Genomic DNA, 20,238 nt, shown 5'->3' on the forward strand with positions numbered 1-20,238 from the left:
GAGGTGGCAGCCAATATCGGGATAGAGTTGAACCCCACCATGATTTTGACCGATTTCGAACTTGCTATGATAAACGCGTTTAGCCACGAATTCAAAGGTGCCTCACAGGTGGGATGTTTTTTCCACTTCAGCCAAAATTTGTGGAAGAAAGTTCAAAAAAGTGGTCTTGTTTCTCAATTTTCCAGCCAAGGCTTAAACGACCACTTTAAGCGCCTTCAAGCTTTAGCATTTTTGCCAGCTGAAGATGTTCCTCAAGGATTAGCTTTATTGGACAAACAAATACCTGAGGTGATGCGACCGTTGGTAACGTATCTTGAAAATACGTACGTGTTGGGTAGAATTAAGCCAGGAACTTCTCTAAGAACGCAACCAATGTTTTCACCTGCTCTTTGGTCTGTTTATAATAACGTACTGAACAGTTTGCCACGTACCACAAATAATGTGGAAGCATGGCATAGCCGATGGGCAAAACTAGTCGGAGAGAGTCATGTGGGTACATTTCGGATAATCGAGGAGATGCGTCTTGAGCAAAAAGCTTCCGTTAGTCGTGCATCAGTATGGCTAGCGGGAGGAGCGACAGGCAAGAGAAAAGAAACCATTGATAAAGATGTACGCCTCCAGAGAGTAGTGCAGAATTACAAGGAATATCAGTTATTGGATTATATTAATGCTGTAGCATCTAACCTGAATAGTAAATAGTATTTAATGTCAAGTATTTTAGTTTGCTATGACTGTAATAGAACATGAACTCGTTAAACATAATAAACAATATTTCGCTTACACATAATTTGTAGCATTTAAAGGCAGACAGTATCACTTGTTTGACTCAACCATTTTTGACAAGCTAATTTTTTTGAAATCCTAACATCGCTCAGACGGCTTTAGGACATTTGGTCGAGAGACATTTGGTCGAATGACGTTTGGTCGAATGACATTTGGTCGAAAGTACATTTGGTCGAAGGGACATTTGGTCGAATGGACGTTTGGTCGAATGACTTTAGAAAATTTCGTAGGAAGATTTTTTAGTAATAGTTGATCGCAATATCGATTGGTTCAATATATATAAAATCAAACTAATTTTTTGTTCAATGGATGATCTAAAGTTTGTTTTAGATGAACATATTTTTCATCTGAGGTCAGTAACGAATCCATCTACATGATAATTATTATCTACGCTTAACAACGTGATTAGTATATGTACTAGCGTTTATATATGATTAATTATTCTTGAAAGTGTTCACACTTAGATTTTATTACCGAAGTCAGTAAAATTTTACTGGGTTTTTGAACAGCAGAGTTAAGTCGGTAAAAAATATAATTACCGAAAATTCAGCAAGGCAGCAAATATCGAAATGTCAAAAAAGTACGGATTAAATCAGTAAAAATTGTTGCGAAACTTTACTGTCTTTTTCAGTAAAGTGCTTTTTATTTACATTTTTTTGCTGATTTTTTCAGTTAAACGATTTTAGTACTACTGGTTGTTCGCGATATGAATATAATGCTAATCATTCCCACCCCTTTAGGCATTCCCATTTAAAAAAAAAAAAAAACTTCTCATGGTTGGAATATGATGTCCTCATTTCCTCGCGACTTCCCAAACTGGGTTTATATTACACCATGGTTTGCCAGAGATCCACTTGTTTTTTTTTTTTGCAGCCCGAGCATGTCTCCGACAAGCTGGATCTCCGAGAATGATTGGGTATGCTTTGCATACAAGGAAAGAAGGAAATACATGACGAATATTATATTTATCCACCAGAATTGAAACGGCCTCCAGTAAGTTCAGAATGCAAGACATGTTGCTGCACAATCTTAGCACCAGCCAAATTGTCCAGCATTGTGCGAGTTCCGTTGCACAAACATTGGCGGAAGATCGTTTCGATTTTTATTCGTCTGATTTTCGCATACTTAGCATGAGTAGTAATGCAGATGGACGAGTTAAAATACCTAGCAAATGTATATTTCTATCACAAAATTGAAATTTTCGTCAGTAGGCATTCTTTTTCTGTTTTTTTTAGCTATAAGTACATACTCTTGGCAGATAGCACACGTGGTCAATTGTTTTCATTGCATATTAACGAAAACTCGGTTAAAAAGAATCGATACTGATAAGTCAGTAATAACATTTTACTGGCTTTTTGCTTCTTTCGGTGAATTTGAAACTTTACGGTACTATCAGCATAATTGATTACCGAGTTCAGTAAACTAGGAAAAATTTTACTGAAAATTAGTAATATTATCCAAAAGAGCTGAAATCTCAGTATTTTCTGTGGTTTACTGATTGAAAACCGTAAAATAAATTACCGAACAGAGATATCGTTTTTAAGTGTGTTCATATTCTTCACCCTTTTTGAATTGGGATTTTATCCAATTTTGTAAAATTTTAGAAATTATTTTATCTTTTTATTGCTCAATGTTGAATTTATTATTCTTTAAAAATATCATCATTCTTTGTGAAACATCCTCCTGAATACTCTCGTTGTTCAGATATTGGAATATTATACATTGTTGAATTTATTATTCTTCCACAATGTCATCGTTCTTTATATATTAACCTCAGTGTGAGTGCTCGGAAGCATTATTACCAATCACATTTGATGAAAAGGTAAAATTTGCGGGGACCAGATCTGATACAGCTGGATATAGAACAATTTGATCATCTTGAATGGTATGCATATAATGCAGTTTTGTGCAAAGAATAAACAGGCTAATTTTAATGGCCATGGCTTTTACGAAACGATTTTGACGAAGTGTATTTAAAAGTATTAGCTGTATGATATGTTTTCCTTTCCTTATGATTTAGTGTAATGATTGTTACTCTCAGTTCAATTACATTCTTTGACTCTGACTCAATCACTGTGATTGAGTCAGAGTCAAACCCTGTACAATAATCTGAAAAATCCCTATTCGACAAAATTTTCGACTAAAAATCCTTTTAACAAAATATCATATGCTTCTTAAAGCAATAAATTTTTTTTCGACCGAATGTCCATTCGACGAAATGTCCATTCGACGAAATGTCCATTCGACCAAATGTACTTTCGACTAAATGTCATTCGACCAAATGTCATTCGACTAAATGTCATTCGACCAAATGTCATAGATTCTGCTCAGACATAGTGAAACCAATCTCGGTGAAATACTCAATGATAATTCACTTGGCTTGACTTGAAACCTAATTGTACTATCAATTCATTCACCTTTCCGACCCAATGGCCTATTCGGCCCAACAACCCATTCTGCCCAACGACCCATTAGGACTATAAGCCATTTTCGGTCTAATGACCCTTTCGGCCTAACGACCCTTTCGGCCTAACGACCCTTTCGGCCTAACGACCCTTTCGGCCTAACGACTCTTTCGGCCTAACGACCCTTTCGGCCTAATGACATTCGGCATAACGGCCTTCGGCCTAACGACATTCGGCCTATCGGCATTCGGCCTAACGGGATAGCACCCATGTTATAATTGTATATTATCAACTAATATATGACTAATTTTGGTAATATATCAGTTGATAATTATAACATGTGTGTTGCTGGGGCGTTGAGCTAAAAGGAAATTGAAAAATACTTTCAACTAATTTCAATAACTATGAAAATTACTTCACTCTTAAAAGAATAGCCTATGATCAAAAGAAGGAATTATCTTTTATGAAAATTTAAGCACGTGTAATGCAAGTATTCATTTTATCAGAATAACTACAAAGAACTGCCGATGACTTAAAGAAGGCAAAATTCCCAATGAAAATATAAGCTTAATTATTGCCGACATGAATGAAACCAGTATAACTCGAAAGAAAATCCTATGTTTAAAAGAAGGCTAATGTTTGAGCTCGGCCGTGAACCCAACGATTTTAGGGCGGAGCGCTGAACTGGGGAAAATGGATACCCGGACCAATTCCGGGGCAGGGAAATCTGGAACAAACACTGTACTTCTGCTAATACTAGACTTTTGTTACTTATGGCTTACAATTGCTTTGCTTTAATGTTCACTGGTTGGCTTCCGAATTGAGACTGACTCGCTCGAGCTGGGTATCCTCCTTTTATAGTGCTCCAGCTTCTATCCAGATACTTCGGAGCCCATCTGTCGCGTGGCTGTTGCTAACGTGGTTGTTAACTGGCTCAGTCGTAGCTACAAGCTGGCTACGATCAGAAAACTCCTTGTCGCTGGGCACGCTAATCGCGTACAGATAAAATTATGATGAAATCATTAAAGACACTTGAAACCTTAGCACACCGTTGATAACCCAAAGACGAATCAACCATCAGCTTAGAGTCTTGCACGATGTGTGAAGTCTACAACTTCGTCCTGAATAGACGGTTTCATTCTATCATTATCGTAACGCCACATCATACAAATCAACAATTAAATTAGTGATTGGGCCAGATTTATGAATCCTTCACATCAGCGTTGTAGAAATTTGATTTTTTTTTCGCAATTTGGCCAAACGGCATTCGGCAAAACTACCCGTTCGGCCAAATGGCATTCGGCCGATTGACGTTTGGCCAAACGGCGTTCGGCCAAACGGCGTTCGGCCAAATTACCGGACACCGGCTGTATGTTGACTGGTCATTCCAAAATAATCTTTCGACCAAACGTCAATTGACCAAATGTCATACAACGAAAATTTCCAACAAATAATATTCTATAGAATTTTAACCAGAAGTCCTTTCGACCAAATGTACTTTCGATCATATGTCATTCGACTAAACGACATTCCACCAAATGTAATTTGACGACCTGTCCTTAAGCAGTTAATTAGTGTCGAAAATATTTATTCCTCCAAAATTTTGCAATTTTTAAAAGTTTGCGCAAGATGTCCAAAAAATCTAAATTATCATGTACCACCCAATTTATCACTTCTTCTTCTTCTTGGCATTAACGTCCTTACTGAGACAGAGCATGCTTCTCAGCTTAGTGTTCTTATAAGCACTTCCACAGTTATTGACTGAGAGCTTTCTTTGCCAAATTTGCTATTTTCGCATTCGTATATCGTATGGCAGGTACGATTATACATTATGCCCAGGGAAGTCAAGGAAATTTCTTTTACGAAAAGATCCTGGACCGACTGGGACTCGAACCCAGACACCTTCAGCATGGCTTTGCTTTGTAGCCGCGGACTCTAACCACTCGGCTGAGGAAGGCCCCAACAATTTTATCACAAAGGTCACTGGCAGTGTTGCCAGTTTAGCGACCAACAAAGATTTAGACTAATATGACCAGATGTGTCCAGGAAAAAATCTGGAACGCTTGTTTGATCTCATCCCCAATGTACGCAATTCACATTCATATTCAGTCTAAGACATGTACTATATACTAAGTTAATTGAAATAAAAAGTATCGACACTATACTGTCAAGTTAAAAATGGCTCTGTCCCGGATAATCCTTGACGTCTGGTCACTTGATTATAGATCTGATTGTGACGCTTGAAATTCGACAACGTTTTTGAACCGATGGTTGTAAATTATGGAAATTTGCAACAGCTGCGCAGTGAGCATGACCTCGTCTGGAGTAGTTGGCAGTGTTGTCCTGTTCTTATGCTGCCCATAAAAGCATAACGGTCCCATATGGATTTTCAAGCCAACATCTCTTTTCATCGCAACATTCATGTTTTAATGTAAACTTTACTGTGTAAATGCAAATTAATACATTTTGTTTGAAAATATTGTGGATAAATATGAGGTTGGTGCAGTCCCATATGGAAAAATAGAGGCATAACAGTCTCTATAAGAACTTTCAACCCAAATAGCAATTGAAGAACGTGAATTGTGTTCATTTTTGTATTTTTCACTTATGAATAGAAGCTAAATTAGTTATCTGTGCGATGTTGCGAAATTAATATGGCTTGCAGAAATGTACTAGAATATTATGAAGATTTATATGAGAAAACAAACTTCAAACTTTGAGCGATATTTTCTCAATGCCTACTTATTCCACATGGAACTGTTAAGCTTTTAAGGGCAGTATAAGCAAAATGCCTTGAAAGTAGCAAAACACCCGTTGCTTAGGGCAACCAAAAGTTACTGTAGAAAAATGTTCTATTTCCCGCTGCATTCCCCACATTTACAGCCGGTAATGACACTACTGATTGAGAAAAATCACGCACCCAAAATAGGCTACTTGATGAGATTCCTGTTTTAAAACTACTGTATGGACCGATGCACGAGTTCACTAGTTTGACGTTTGAGCGGTGCCGAATTCACTGGTTACCATGGTCACATGAATAACACGGCACCGCTAAAACGTCAATTAGTGAACCCGTGCAAAGGTCCATAGTGAGAGGTGCCACGTGAGTTTCGCAAAATTCAAGCCTACTACTACTACCACCATTCAGAGCCCTGGTCTCCCCATCATACTACTCAGATAACCCGAATGGAAAGAGTTCAACCAAAGACAAATTAAAGACCTCCGTGTCCCTTGCAGTTGCCCAAAATTTTATGGCTCATAAGGTAATCTAGAATGCCGTGAAAAGTGTACTGCGATCTGTCAAACTTGGGTACCTTTTGTACTACCGAGGGACCAAATGCAGTACTAGAAGTGGTACCCAATCTGTGCCCGAGTGGGACGGACCTGGTTCAACGTACCTTCGTTCGATACGCTCTTCTCCAGCTGCCTTGGGCAAATCCTACCAATCAGCCTGATTACAAAAGCCGGTGCCATCTCATTGCTTTAGAAACGCTCAATGCCAGACGTACACATCTACAGAGGCTGCTTGTTTTCAATCTGATAGTAGGAAATGTCAAATGTTCATCGCTTAGATTAGAACTTAGAATAAGAAACAGTCTTTGGATTTCATTTAATTCAAGACGGTGATAAATAAATAAATATGGCTTCATTTGCGCATTTTTGCGCTAAGTTATACAAATTCATATTCATATTCATACAAAATGAATCAGATTCCTAGACTTGCCGTACATCAGACTTGTTACAAAGATCGCATTTTTTGTCATCGTCAGATGCCTAATATACTCAAAAGCCACACACAGTTTGCCAACGCTATTCTGCTCATAAATCTTCGAACTGTTTAGTAGAATACCTATAAGTAGATGAAAAAACCGAATTTAGTACTGTACCATTTAATTCCACTTGAGTTTGTATCCTTTGACAGATACGCGTATTTCGACCTCAACTGTAAGGCCGTCTTCAGTGTCGTGTACTAGACTCGACTTCGACTGTCAAAGGATACAAACTCTAGTGGAATTAAATGGTATAGTACTAAATTCTGTTTTTTGATATTCTGCTCCAAATTGGTATACAAATACAGTCGACTCTCCAAATCTCGAAGGGACCTTCGAGATAGAGAGAGATCGAGACATAGAACAAATTTTTGATTAAAACTAGATTTAAAATCACTCCTTTAAAAGGAAAATCAAAAACAAACATACGTTATTTTGTCTTCGCAAGTTGTTTTTAATCCCTAAATTCTAATCTAGTAATCTTTAGTAATCTTTGATAATGGGTTTATCGACATACGGAGAGAAAATCGGGAATGAAAAATGATGATGATGATTATTTAGCCACCATCAGCGCAAGGATTACCTATGGCTGCAGAGTCATACCGGGATGGAATGATCTACCTGATGGTTTGTTGTAGCAGGGCTAGTTAATATCTTTGAAGACCTTTGGAAGACAACACTAAGGCTGTTTTTTCATGATAAAAGGCTGGCGACCCCACGCACTTTCATCCAGTCAACAGTTCAATTAACTCCCTTAGGCTACCCCTCCCCAATACCCAATATATAGTAATATATCATATATAGTGTTATTAAAGTATCTTGGAAAATCGGGAATGAAAAATCTTCAAGAACTCATCAAGATATGGAGATATGGAGGTTATCGTGATATGGAGAGTGAAAATGTATGCAGAATGAAGGGACTGAAAAAATCATCGACATAGGGAGAATCAGACATCGAGATGTTGGCACGGTTTAATTTATTAAAGTAACGAAAAATACCCACTTGAAACGAATCCTGGGTAAAATACTCCAAAACATCGATGTTTTGTATCTGCGACCATTTCTTTTAAAATACCTTCAAAAATCTTTTATATTTAAATAAACTACGATTCTTAACAATTCGAGAAAGATTTGTATTTATATCCACCATCTGTATGCAGTGCGGCCACTGTGTGGCATTGCATCTGGTTATGGCACGATTGGTTTAACGTTGGCAAATTTTCAAAGAATTTCCACTCTCAGCAAACGGAACACCTAACTGGGATATTTATATTTCACGCAGCGCATTAAAGCTGATGTGCATCAAAGCTGAGCCAGCAATTCATCGATTAACTCTTCACCCGGAACCGGTTGCCGGATGAGAAGATTCCGTCCGAGGGCAGGATGCTTGTTCCGAGAAAAAAAGTCCGAAGTCGTCTTAGCGTCAGACTTAACCGAAGATAAGTTTTCAATAAAGCAACAAAAGCGCCTTTTCGAGCGAATTCCAACCCACCGACCAAAAAGACGATGAGGACCGAGGATGAGAAATCAAACTTTGGACGGGAAGTGAAAGCGAAAGGGTGATTTAACATCACTTTGCTCTCAGAACGGTACCAAACCGGAGATGCTGCTGGGAAATGAACTTCTTTTTCTTTTTTCTGGCGTTACGTTTCAACTGGGACAGAGCCTGCTTCTCAGCTTAGTGTTCTTATGAGCACTTTCTCAGTTATTAACTGAGAGCTATCTCTATCGATTGACCATTTTTGTGGAGAAAATTTACAGCCAAATAAGATCCTTGACTAGTGGATTCGATCCCACGCCCTCAGCTTTGTCTTGTCGAATAAGTGCGCATTTACCGTTACAGTTATCTGGACCCCATGGTTAAAATGAAACGATTCGTTTTTTTCGGGAGGTGCTTTTCTGGTGAAAGTGACTCAAAACAGCTGGAGAAGTAGCATCTGCTTGGTGGTTGGACTTCATGTGCATGTCGACGAGAATGTGTGGCTGAGAAGGAATTTCCTTTAGAATTCCCTTTAGTAGTGCATGGAATCGGATTACGTCACTTTAATCTCCCAGGACGGAACTTCAGTTGCAGTACCGAATGGCCATGTGGGGCATATGGAAAACGATAAATTTTAAAAGAGCTTTAGTTCGGCTGGTTACCGAGTTGGTGGATTCGATGATAAGGAAAATTTTATGTTTATTTTCGACATGTTAAAGTTCATAGTGTCAAATTGAGCATTTTATAAATCTGGCGAAAATATGAAATTAAGAGATAATAAGATATCTAGAGAGAATAAGAGAGAGAAATCCAACAAAAGTTTGCTTTATCAAATTTTAAATATGAATATTGATGCGTGGTGATGGGAATTTGGATACTCTTCCTGACTCCTCTTATTCTCTTCGTCGTGGGGGTTTTTAAATAACTGTTTAGACTCAAAATTGGGAGTTCGGATGTAAGTGAAACAATATTATTATTCTTGATTTCTAATTATTATACTGAGAAAATCATGACATGCCAAAGTGTAATTACCCTAGTAGTCCTTTACTCTATGTTGTACGAAGCGTGTCCTCGTTGACATTTTTCTGACTGATTTCTCCTTCACTGAATGTCAAAAAACGAAGAGGCACACATCATTTGTGGAACCTAACTGATGAGGAAACATTTTGGGAAAAACAGCTGTTCGCGAAATTTGGTGCTAAACAAATGGAAGATGCTTCTTGGAAAAATGTTTTCTGTCTGAAGCACGTGTCGTTTGTTATACTTATCATCAACCAGTCAGACAGGCAATTGAAATGCGACGTTTTGTACTCAATCAGTATTTACTCGTAATATGAACAAGAAACCTGGTGTCAGACCTATTTACATATTCACTTTAGGGTTGTATGTGTGCGTGCACGCCATTTGAATTTGGAGCTCTCATTGGTGACTTCTTCAGTTTGAACGAATCTAATGGAATATTGTCTGTCGGAAAAACGGAAATAAAGAAGTTTCTTTCATTTATTGTAGAGCAAAAACCCAAGCGTTCATGCATCATCTCTCATAATAGAGGTTTCTAAATCTCTCTGAAATTGAGCACCGGAAACTGCAGACTCAGACTCCATGTTGTGGAAAATATTAGGTGGTATACACCTAGGCATGCCTTGGGATTGGATTTTTCAACTAGATCATAAATTGAATCAATTTGGGAAACGACTGTTGATTTTCAATACAATGTTTGCAAAGAAAGCAGGTAAGAAAGGTATCGAAACAAAATCTCCAAGTATTTTTCAAATGCTTCGAGAATTCAACCTGAAAACTCTACAGTCAAAAATTCACTCAGTTTATTATTTCAACTATTTTTCTCCAATGTTCTTCAAAAGGGCGGTTTAAAATTCAAAATGTTTTGAAAATCCAGTCTCTTATACCTTTCTTGCCATCCTTATCATTAAAATAGTGTTATGAGAAATTTTGAGCTTCGGAGGCGTTTCAAAGGTGGCCCTAAGACAATGTAGATTTATATGGAAATTACTAAGGGAGAAATTTTGAAAACTGTTTCCATCACGTTAGTACAGGATGTAAGTAGAAACTTATCATCTCATGGTAAAAACTTATGTATGGAACATTTTTCATTATTTTTTCCACGATAATTTCCATATAAACCTCCCCTGTCTTTGGGGCACTTTCAAATAACAACCGAAAGAAGCTGAAAATATCACAGAACATATAATTAATTATGTTTGTTTAGGGATTTCTACTTTAATTATTTCAGTCATCTGGCTTAAACACTCTTCCAAGTTTTACTTTAGTTATTATTCCAGAGATTCTTGCAAAGCTGTTTCCAAGTGATACTAATGCATCCCACCTTAGATTTTTGGACTTCTATAAAATAAAAAAAAAAAGTTCGGTAATCCGAAGTCGTAATCAGAAAAAATCTAAACATTAAAAGTTTATAGATGTCACCGTGAGCTCAAGATGCAATTCTTCCTGTGAAATTCCAGAAATTTCTATAAGATTTTCTTTTTTTTTTTTTTTTTTTAAATCTTTATTAGAGTGTATTTTAACGCACGAGGGCTAGTTCTACACTTTATAAGATTTTCGTTCAGGATGGCTTAATGAATTAAACCTGTAATCAACCGTTTTCCAACCTTTATAATCACGTTTCAGTAAGCTATTCACATGGAGCCCCGCTGTTCACATGTTCCGGGGACCTCCTGTTGGGAAACATGTAGGGTAGGTGTACCAATTATGGATGCAATATGTCAACAGTAGTGATAAAAATCAAGTTTTCACCGCGTTTCTAAAACGTAAGCATGACTTGTTGGTGTCAATTACTAGTTTAAAACCTTGCGAATCTGTTGATTTAAACAGTTTTAGTACTAAATTGACTTTGAGCTGCTAAAAATTGATTTTAAAAAGCATTGTCTTTGTACCAATTATGGCAATAGCGTTCCTAGCATTCGACATAAAAGTGTACCAATTATGGACTATCGAATATTTGCACGAAATGAATTCAAACGCCATCCAGAGCGAATGATAATGCAACGCTAATATGTAATAAAGTGATTGCTCATAAAACTTTCCAAAAAATTTATGTTAAACAGATTTTAAATCAATTTATTGCAAAGGGTTCATGGGAGAAAATTAATTTTCGAAAAGGAGTCGAAATGTAGTGTAAATGCAAATTATGATACAAAACAGCATTAATGATCTCACATTACCTTTCCAGTGCCTAATTTTAACGAAAAAAAAGAGGGAAAATTCAAAAACCGAGTGTCGCTGAAAACCCTTCTATGCCATGAAATTAGCATCTTCCGCTTGCGAACGTTTTCGAACGTGTGATTGAAAAACCTTAGTAATTGGGTACAAAACACGCAGATAATGCCTTACCAAACCGTCCCGTCGTGGAAGTAACCCGTGAAATAGCTTTACTTTTTTTATTTCACTGATCAAAAAATGTAAACACACCGCCTCCAGAGTATTGCCATAATTGGGCTCTCATACACTCTTTGTACCATTTATCGACATAGTGGAAATAACACGATTTCCAACTTAATACAGAAGATTTGTTTGCACACCAGCTACATTTATTCATTTGTTCTCATTAGGCATCATACATTCATCGGTTGAAGCAGTTTTTCCGGATGAAAACATACATTTCGTAACGGGTGTCCCTTAGCAAACTGCTAAGAAGGTGACATAAATGTGAGGTAAAATTTTCAAATGTTCATTTTTCGAAGCTTATTGCACGAATGTTCTTTTCAAGGTTTAGTTACCATCAAAAACAAATAGTTTTATCATTTCTGTGAATATAAGCCGTTATATTGTGTGAAACATTAATAAAAATCTTTTTTTGTTCCCACTATTGCCATAATTGGTGCTATAGCCATAATTGGTACTTCTACTCTAATTCCTTTGAGAATTTCTAAAAATTACGTTAAAGATGGGGACGGACCTGGTGTAGTGGTTAGAACACACGCCTCTCACGCCGAGGACCTGGGATCGAATCCCATCCCCGAGATAGTCACTAAAAATTTCAGTGACGACTTCCTTCGGAAGGGAAGTAAAGCCGTTGGTCCCGAGATGAACTAGCCCAGGGCTAAAAATCTCGTTAATAAAGATAGAAAAAAAAATACGTTAATGATTCCTTCAATAAAAAAATGAAGGGACTTGTTTTTAATTACACATGTTTTCTTTCTGAAAGTCTTCAGGAGATTTGATGCAAAACTCTTTCAGGTATTACCCCTAAAATATCTCTTAGGACTGCTTGACATTTTTTCCCAGGTATCCTTGAAGAATTCAGTCATTTAGTTGCAAAGAATTCCTAGAGAGACTTGTAGTAACTTCAAACCATTTTCTTGAAAGCATCTTTGCGAGCCAAAATTGAACAGTATTTTTTTTTTCTCTGTTTTCAAACTCATATTTTCTAAGTCTGCTTATCAATTCAATTACACTTCATTACTTCCTCACAAGACTTATGCAGTAATTTCTGTTAGAGCTCCAAGAGCAGGGGTTGAATTCTGATAAACACTAAACTAAAACACATCATGAGAGTCTGGTTTTCGTCTACTGCTTTGATTTTATCGTGAGGATTACAATGCATGATAAAATCCACTTCTAAGCTTCAAACCTGGAGGCCATTTTTGCTGTAGGATATTTTTCAAAAGACAATTTACACCGTCTTCAGCCACAAGCTGCACAGACTGAACGAACACTAACATTAGGCAACGGACAACACAGAACACCCAGTAGCCCAGTGATGAATTTTCCGTTTGACGAAAAGTTTCCACCGATCGGAGAAGGAATCGAACCCACACCCCGTGACACAATACGCCTCAACGACTGACGCCGTTAACCGCACGGCCACGAAGCCCAAATATTCGGAGATTAATCATCATGCCTTTACTGGCACCTACCCCTGATGGTAAATAAGCGAAAAAAATTGGCTCTATCATCGCTTTCCCTTTGGACCTCTTCTTTGCTGCTGCTATTTGTCAAGTTTGTTACAACTTGCGAAACATTGCCGATCATGGACAGATGCGATGTTTTTCTTCGCTTGCTTCGATCGTGCTTCAAAATCATTTGAGATCGAATTCTGCAATGCCTGTGCAGGAGTAACATTTGTGAAATACCTACGAAGGAATACTCATTTAAGAGTTCCTTTGGTACCTGATGGACCATTGAACAAATTTCTTACGTGCGAAAATCCGTAGATTTCGCATCATGGATACGAAAATTAAGTACCCTGGCCAAAAGGAAATGTCTGAAAACTCAGTGCTGTGTAAAAAACATCCAAAATTACTGGTGCGTCTTCCATTATTTGCGAGTAAACTCGAAGCAAGGAGCAGGAGATAATATGTTTATGTGCGAGATAGAGCGAGGCACAATCTTTCTTTACTTTTTCAATAACTGCATTCCAGCGCAAAAAACCACTCTAGGAAAATTCCAGCAATGTTTTGATGGCGGATAAACTTAATTAGTGCTATGTAAAAACATATAGTGGTGGATCTTCATATAATTGGTAAAGTCATAAACATAAGGTGGTAAAAAATTATGTTTATCGTGTTTAAGAGTTTTGATATTCACATACCTATTGATGCTATGAATTAAAGTGGAATTTTTGACGCGTGTACAAAATGCAAAAGGCAATTCGATACCACGCAGTCCATCGCATGTGCTGTCTCGCAGCAGCATGTGTAGCACCGAAAGAGATTTGAGTCGCACCCAGTGTTATAAGCAATCACGCTAGTCGACACGTTTGTTCTGATATTCGGCAGCGCTTCACTTGAACATTCTCAATACGAGCGATCAAACGAATGTCGAATAGAAACATGTCAATTGAATGCCACTCACCACGATAGCTTCGCTAGCAAACGTTACGGTTTTGTTTGTTTCTGTTCTGCTTTCACTGTATGTGTGTCACATTCGACGTAACAGGCTAGATCAAACTATAGTGTGTTGTTTATGATCCGATGTTTGAATTCTATGCAAAACTTATGATTTATGCAAATGTCATCGTGTTAGACGACATTCAATTGAAACTTTTTTGTGTTTTTCGACGTTCATTCTATAGCTCGTGTTTTGACTGCTGACCATGGCAACGAAACGAACGTCACGCAAAGTGTCGAATGTTTACAGCACTGGTCGCACGCCATCCCTGACCGTCATCATTATTTGAGCTTTCAATTTCTCGTTTGACGGTCAGCTTACATTTCTGGACAAACATTTGAAAAGGGCCAAGAGGTCTTGAGCCTTTTTTTAGAAACGTTGCTGTTGAGCCCTTCGTAGCCCGCCCACGCAAACTAACACCACAATCAGGAAGATTGGCGTTAGCTCTTCCTAATAGTGGTATTAGTGAGCGTGATCGAGTTGAATTGGGCTCAACAGCGTCTTGCAAAGCTAATGTTTACCAATGTCGATGTGCCCTTTTGAAATGTTTGTCCAGATTTTTCGCTGAGGAAACTGTGGAGGCTGTTGTCGATAACTCTGTGAAGATCTCGGCAGATAGTTCTGTCAATACTTCTAAGAAAACATCTGTAAGGAAACTTCTGCAGATGTAAAGATCTTAGCAGATTCTCCTGAGAATTAAGATATTAACCCGTATTGGCCTGAGTGAAAGCAAAAAAACTGAAACCCTCACCGCTCAGCAAATTCTTAACGGATTCAAATAATTTTTTGTCAGTTCATTGGCCCACATATCTAGTTTCTGGAAGTGGCAAGAGGAACTCGGAAATATTCCTGTGGCAGGAGTTATTCTGCTGGGTCACTAGGTCAAGTCGGGTAAAAAAAGGCAATTTTTTGGGACATGCCAAGTTACTTTTATTTATTTGCAATGACAATCATTTTAATTTGCATAAATCATTAAGATCTGATATTCAACAGTATAAATGAAGAGTTTTGCACCGTTTGATATATACCGGATGTGGCCATTCGGACGTAATACCCGGGAGAACGGGCTGAAGATTTGTTGGATACTAAACCGTTTCAACTCTCGAAAAGAAGAAATCAAACATAATTGTGCACTGAAATGCGTTCACATAAGCTTGGCACAGATGTTCAGATGCAAATTGGCCACTTTATCATAAGTTTGAGGCGTTCCGGGACCCAAAAATGGTTATTTGTAGGATGAAGCAAATGCAAAACTCATAGTTATCCAATTCAATCGTTTCTCAAAAGGCTTACACTGATGCGATTTTCTTGAAATTCCGTCATGTAGTGGCCACATTATAGCCGATTCCGGAAATTATCTGTGACTTCAAATTTGCCTACCTTCAGGGGCACAAACGCACAGTACCGATCTCACCCGACCTGACCCAGTGATCCACCAGAATTACTCCGGCCACAAGAATATTTCCGCGTTCCTCTATTCAATTCTAGAAACAAGATATGTATGCCAGTATACTGACAAAAAATCATTTGAATCCATTAAGAATTCACTGAGCGGTGAGGTTTTTACAATTTTTACTTTCACTCAGGCCTATACGGGTTAATACCTCTCTGGTGATTTTTGTGGAGATCTCAATGAAGATCTCTATTAATTTCTGTAAAGATTTATATGTGAAACTTTGTGGACCCTTTGCAAACCCTTTAAAGACTTTTACAGAAATCTCTACAAAGATTTCTGTAGAGACCTCGTTATTCTGTGGAGAAATTTCTTGAGAATTATGCGAATACTTCTGTGAGATAATTGATGAAAATTTGTAGGAGTTTTTTGTGCATAATTGTGTAGGAAGTTTTGTGGTGATCTTGGTACAAATTTCTGTGGAAGCCTTTGTTAAGATCTCTGTAGAAACCCTGATCTTTGTGCAGAACTTCTTTGGAACATCGAATCTGGTTTACCTTTTCACTCATTTGAAATAGTATAGTTACGAAATGGTCTTTACATTCTAAATTTTAAACTTGTTTTATTTTTCATGCTCCATCATTGAACTCATACTCTCCTTTTTATGTTTATACATTTCTGTGCTATACCAGTGAGCAACGTAACCTTACGCAAGGCTCTTTCACCATTAATCGATTAATTTTTCTATTGCATATTGAAAATATCCTATATCCTGAGAAGTCGAAAAAACTTAAGATTCGAAAACATCCTCAACCTGCCACCTGAACTCGAACCGATGTTCCTTGATATTGCTAAATAGCTGCGCGTTCATAGCTAGGCCTAGCCCGTCATTACTCAATTACAATATTACGGGGAAAATATTGGCTAAAAGTTTAAACAAAAAGTTCAAATTTCAAGAGCATCAAACAAAATATCTATGCTAAGTTCCGCCATGTTTATTTCTTGAATTGCGCTCCAAATGAAAATGCCCTTAGTTTTCTCTTATGATCCTGTATTCGATTTATATGAGAACCGACAAGTTATTGTACACTGACGATGTCTTCTTCAATTCTTAGTCTTACGGAGATTTCTTTGTTACGAAAGGAATCTCTGAAATTATTTTCTCTCTAATAAGCGGCTAAACAACTTCGTGAATGCCGAAGGACATTCCCGCCGTGAGTTATTCCTGTCAGCGTAATGGATCGCGAATGATAGATCGTCCTTTTCTTTCCTATATAGATCACATCACGTTGTCATTATGAGTTTGTCCATTTCTTTTGAAAAAAAAAAAAACCCCGATTACCAGTTTTTTGGCTATTGAGCGGTTCTACAGAAAATGACGACTTTTTTCCCAAATTTCATTTTTATATATTTTGATTTACATGAAATTTTGCACATGCTTTCTTTATGCCTGAAAATGCCTTTTTGCATCATCGGTTTGCCATTTTGACTCTAGCCTTACTTTTGAAAACGGCCTAAGAAAAAAATTCGTTAGTAATTTTCAAAAAATTATAACTTAGAAACGGTTTGTCCGATCCGTTTGGTGTCTTCTGCAAAGTTTTAGGTTATTTTTGGGACTATCTGGAAAAAAATATACACTGTAAAAAAAATGTTGTATTTTTTATAATTCGAAAATAAAGCTTAAAAATCAAGATTCTCAAAAATCGTATTTTTGATTTTTTTTATATGTTAAAGTAGACAAAAAATGAAGTATTTTGCACAGTGGGTAAAGATGGAGAAATCATGGACAAAAAAGTTATGATTTTTTTAAAAAAGGTTAATTTTTGAAAATGGTCATAATAAACTTTTGAAATGTTTTTCAACTCGATATTATGAAAGTACGCAAAATTTACAACAAAATAGGTGTACAAGAAAATCAGGCTTACTTTTGCCGTTTTAAAGATACAGCGATTTTAATACAAAATTATGATATAATTTTCAATTTTCGGTCATTTTCGAATGTTTTTCGAGGCTCATAAGCCTAGAAAATTGTTCATTGTCTGAAAGAGCACATAATTTTTGACTAAAATGTTTGAAAAAATATTGATTTGGTAATTTTTCATGGTATGAGGCGAAATAAAAAATGTGCCCTGTAAAAATGATTTATTTATTGTTTTAACGAAACACAACTTCAACATTCAACATTGTGATATTTTGATATGTAATTATCAAGAAAATATGGAACAAAATGTTAAAAGTTAAAAAATAACGAATATAAAGCAATCAATACGTGAAATGCATTTATATCGATTTAAGATAATGAAATATTTCCATTAGAAAACAAAAACTTTATGAGTAGAGGAGTAACGTGCTCAGTTGTCTCACACAAATATACCTGATGTATTCTTAAAGTACAGCACGTTGGTATATTTTTGTGGTCGGACAGAAACGTACCTAATAGTTGATTCAAGTACCCATGTTAGTATAAAAAAATGCTGATGTAGCAAAGACACAAGCAAGTGATAAACAAGCAAGTGATAATCAAGTGAAAAGTAAAATATAGCTTAGAACAATGAAGTATAAAATGAACACCATCAACTAAGGTTGTGTAAATGTGTTTTCAAAAAAGTGTTTAAAAAGTTACCGAAATCTCAAGGAAAGTAATATTTAGTTGAACTAGGATTTGCAGATGAAAATCAGCTAAATAAACAATTTAAATAAGAGACGAACCAGCCAAGGGCGGAAAGTCTCGATAATAAAGACAATTCATTCATTAACCCCTCTACAAGCAGCTTCAGTTTTTACCGCAAAATTCAAAATCAAATCGTTATAACTTTTTTTGTTTTTCAATATTTTTGCACCGTTTTTTCACAAGTTCTCAAAAAACTCTTCTATTATTAGGATCTGTGTCGATGTTGATCATTGGTCATCTGGTTTTGAAGATATTCCAAAATTCCTTGGGGGACCGACTCGTAACCAGAGCCCCCCGTTAATTTCTCAGGCTACAGAATTTTAATCGTATTCGGATACTCACTCTTTAGAACAATACATTAATGAGAGTATGTTGTGAAAAAATGAAGCAATTTGGTGCAGCCGTCTTTAAGTAATGAGCATTTAGGTTTCGGGAATCACGCTGGCCAAATAAAGATCTTAAAAACTTCAAAAAACATCATATAGTAATTTTGAGATATCTCCAAGAATTCTTAATTGATTTGTATGGTTTTTTCAGTGTAGCTCCTTATTACCTGTCATTTTATAGCCCACATTTGATTTTTTTGGTAAATTGATCAAAAACAAAATGGCCGCCAAAGACATTTTATATGGAAAAAGTCGGTCCCCCAAGGAACATCGGAATATCTTTAAAACCAGATCACTAATGATCAATATCGACACGGATTCCTAAACTAGAAGAGTTGTTTGAGAACTTGTGAATAAATGGTGCTAAAATATTGAAAAACAAAAAAGTTATGACGATTTGTATATTTATTTTGCGGAAAAAAAAATGAAGCTGCCGGTAGAGGGGTTAAACAATTTAAAATTTGCGATTCGTGTCGTTTACAATTGGCCAAAAGAACAGCATTATCAAGCAGTGATGACTTATCAAGTAGTGAAGAGGAAGATGTTTGCATGGAAGAGGAAACAATAGAAGCATCAGCATCAGCAATACAATACAGTCAACGAATTCCAATATGAATAGTCCTAGTCAGGAGTCATTGGAAGCAACGTCAGCAACATCGATTGAGACAACGGATTCCATTCATTTATTCCAGTTTCCGTAGATAAAATAGAATTTACGCAATTTTCAAACTGTAATGATAGTAAAAAAATGGTAAACATTAAGAAAAAGTAAGAAATCTGTATCAAAATAGGACGCTCCATCATTGTATAAGAACATGAAATAAAAAGCTTTCAGAAAAAAAATATTCTCTATTTTATCAACTCGAAAAACATCCGAAAACAACCAAAAGCTGTGAATTTTCAGTTAATTTAATTTTAAAATCGCTGTATCTCGGAAACGGTAGTAATTTGCAAAATTTTCTCATATACCTGCAAATATTGCGTACTTTCATAAAATCGGGTCGAAAAGCATTCGAAAAGTCTATTTAGAGCATATTAAAATATCAACCTTTTTCATAACTTTTTTATCCATGATTTCTCCATCTTGACCCACTCTACAAAAGACTCCATTTTTTGCGTCGTCCGATAGATTTTGCTCACGATTTCCGGCGTGTTTTCGTCTCCAAAGATTTTTTTCCCTGTTTTGGAGCGTCTTGCTGGGTAGGTATTTGGGAAGGCAAGCGAGACGGTTTGTTTTCGGGACGCCAAGAAGTTTTGCTGTCAGTGTCAGTTTTGTGTTCAGTCGAGGATGGATTACCAACTGGTGAGTTCGTTTCATGCTTGTGATAACACATATTTTCTTGAAAGCGTAACTTGTATGTAATATTAAAACAAACTTTGTATGGTTTCTTATACAATTTCAATATACATATATTTTTCTCTTTTTGACATTATTAAAAATTATCTTTTGAATTGTTCGACATTGTGAATGTTGACGTATTT

General features: G+C 36.6%; 1 protein-coding gene across 2 annotated transcripts in view; it reads left to right on the top strand.

Annotated features, from left to right (window-relative positions):
- The window catches only part of LOC5579875, a 448,850-nt gene that overhangs the window by 263,452 nt on the left and 165,160 nt on the right, over nucleotides 1-20,238 (top strand). The gene's annotated exons all lie outside the window — the stretch shown is intronic.

Source organism: Aedes aegypti, chromosome 2 (genome assembly GCF_002204515.2).
Source record: "Aedes aegypti strain LVP_AGWG chromosome 2, AaegL5.0 Primary Assembly, whole genome shotgun sequence".
Lineage (NCBI taxonomy): Eukaryota > Metazoa > Arthropoda > Insecta > Diptera > Culicidae > Aedes > Aedes aegypti.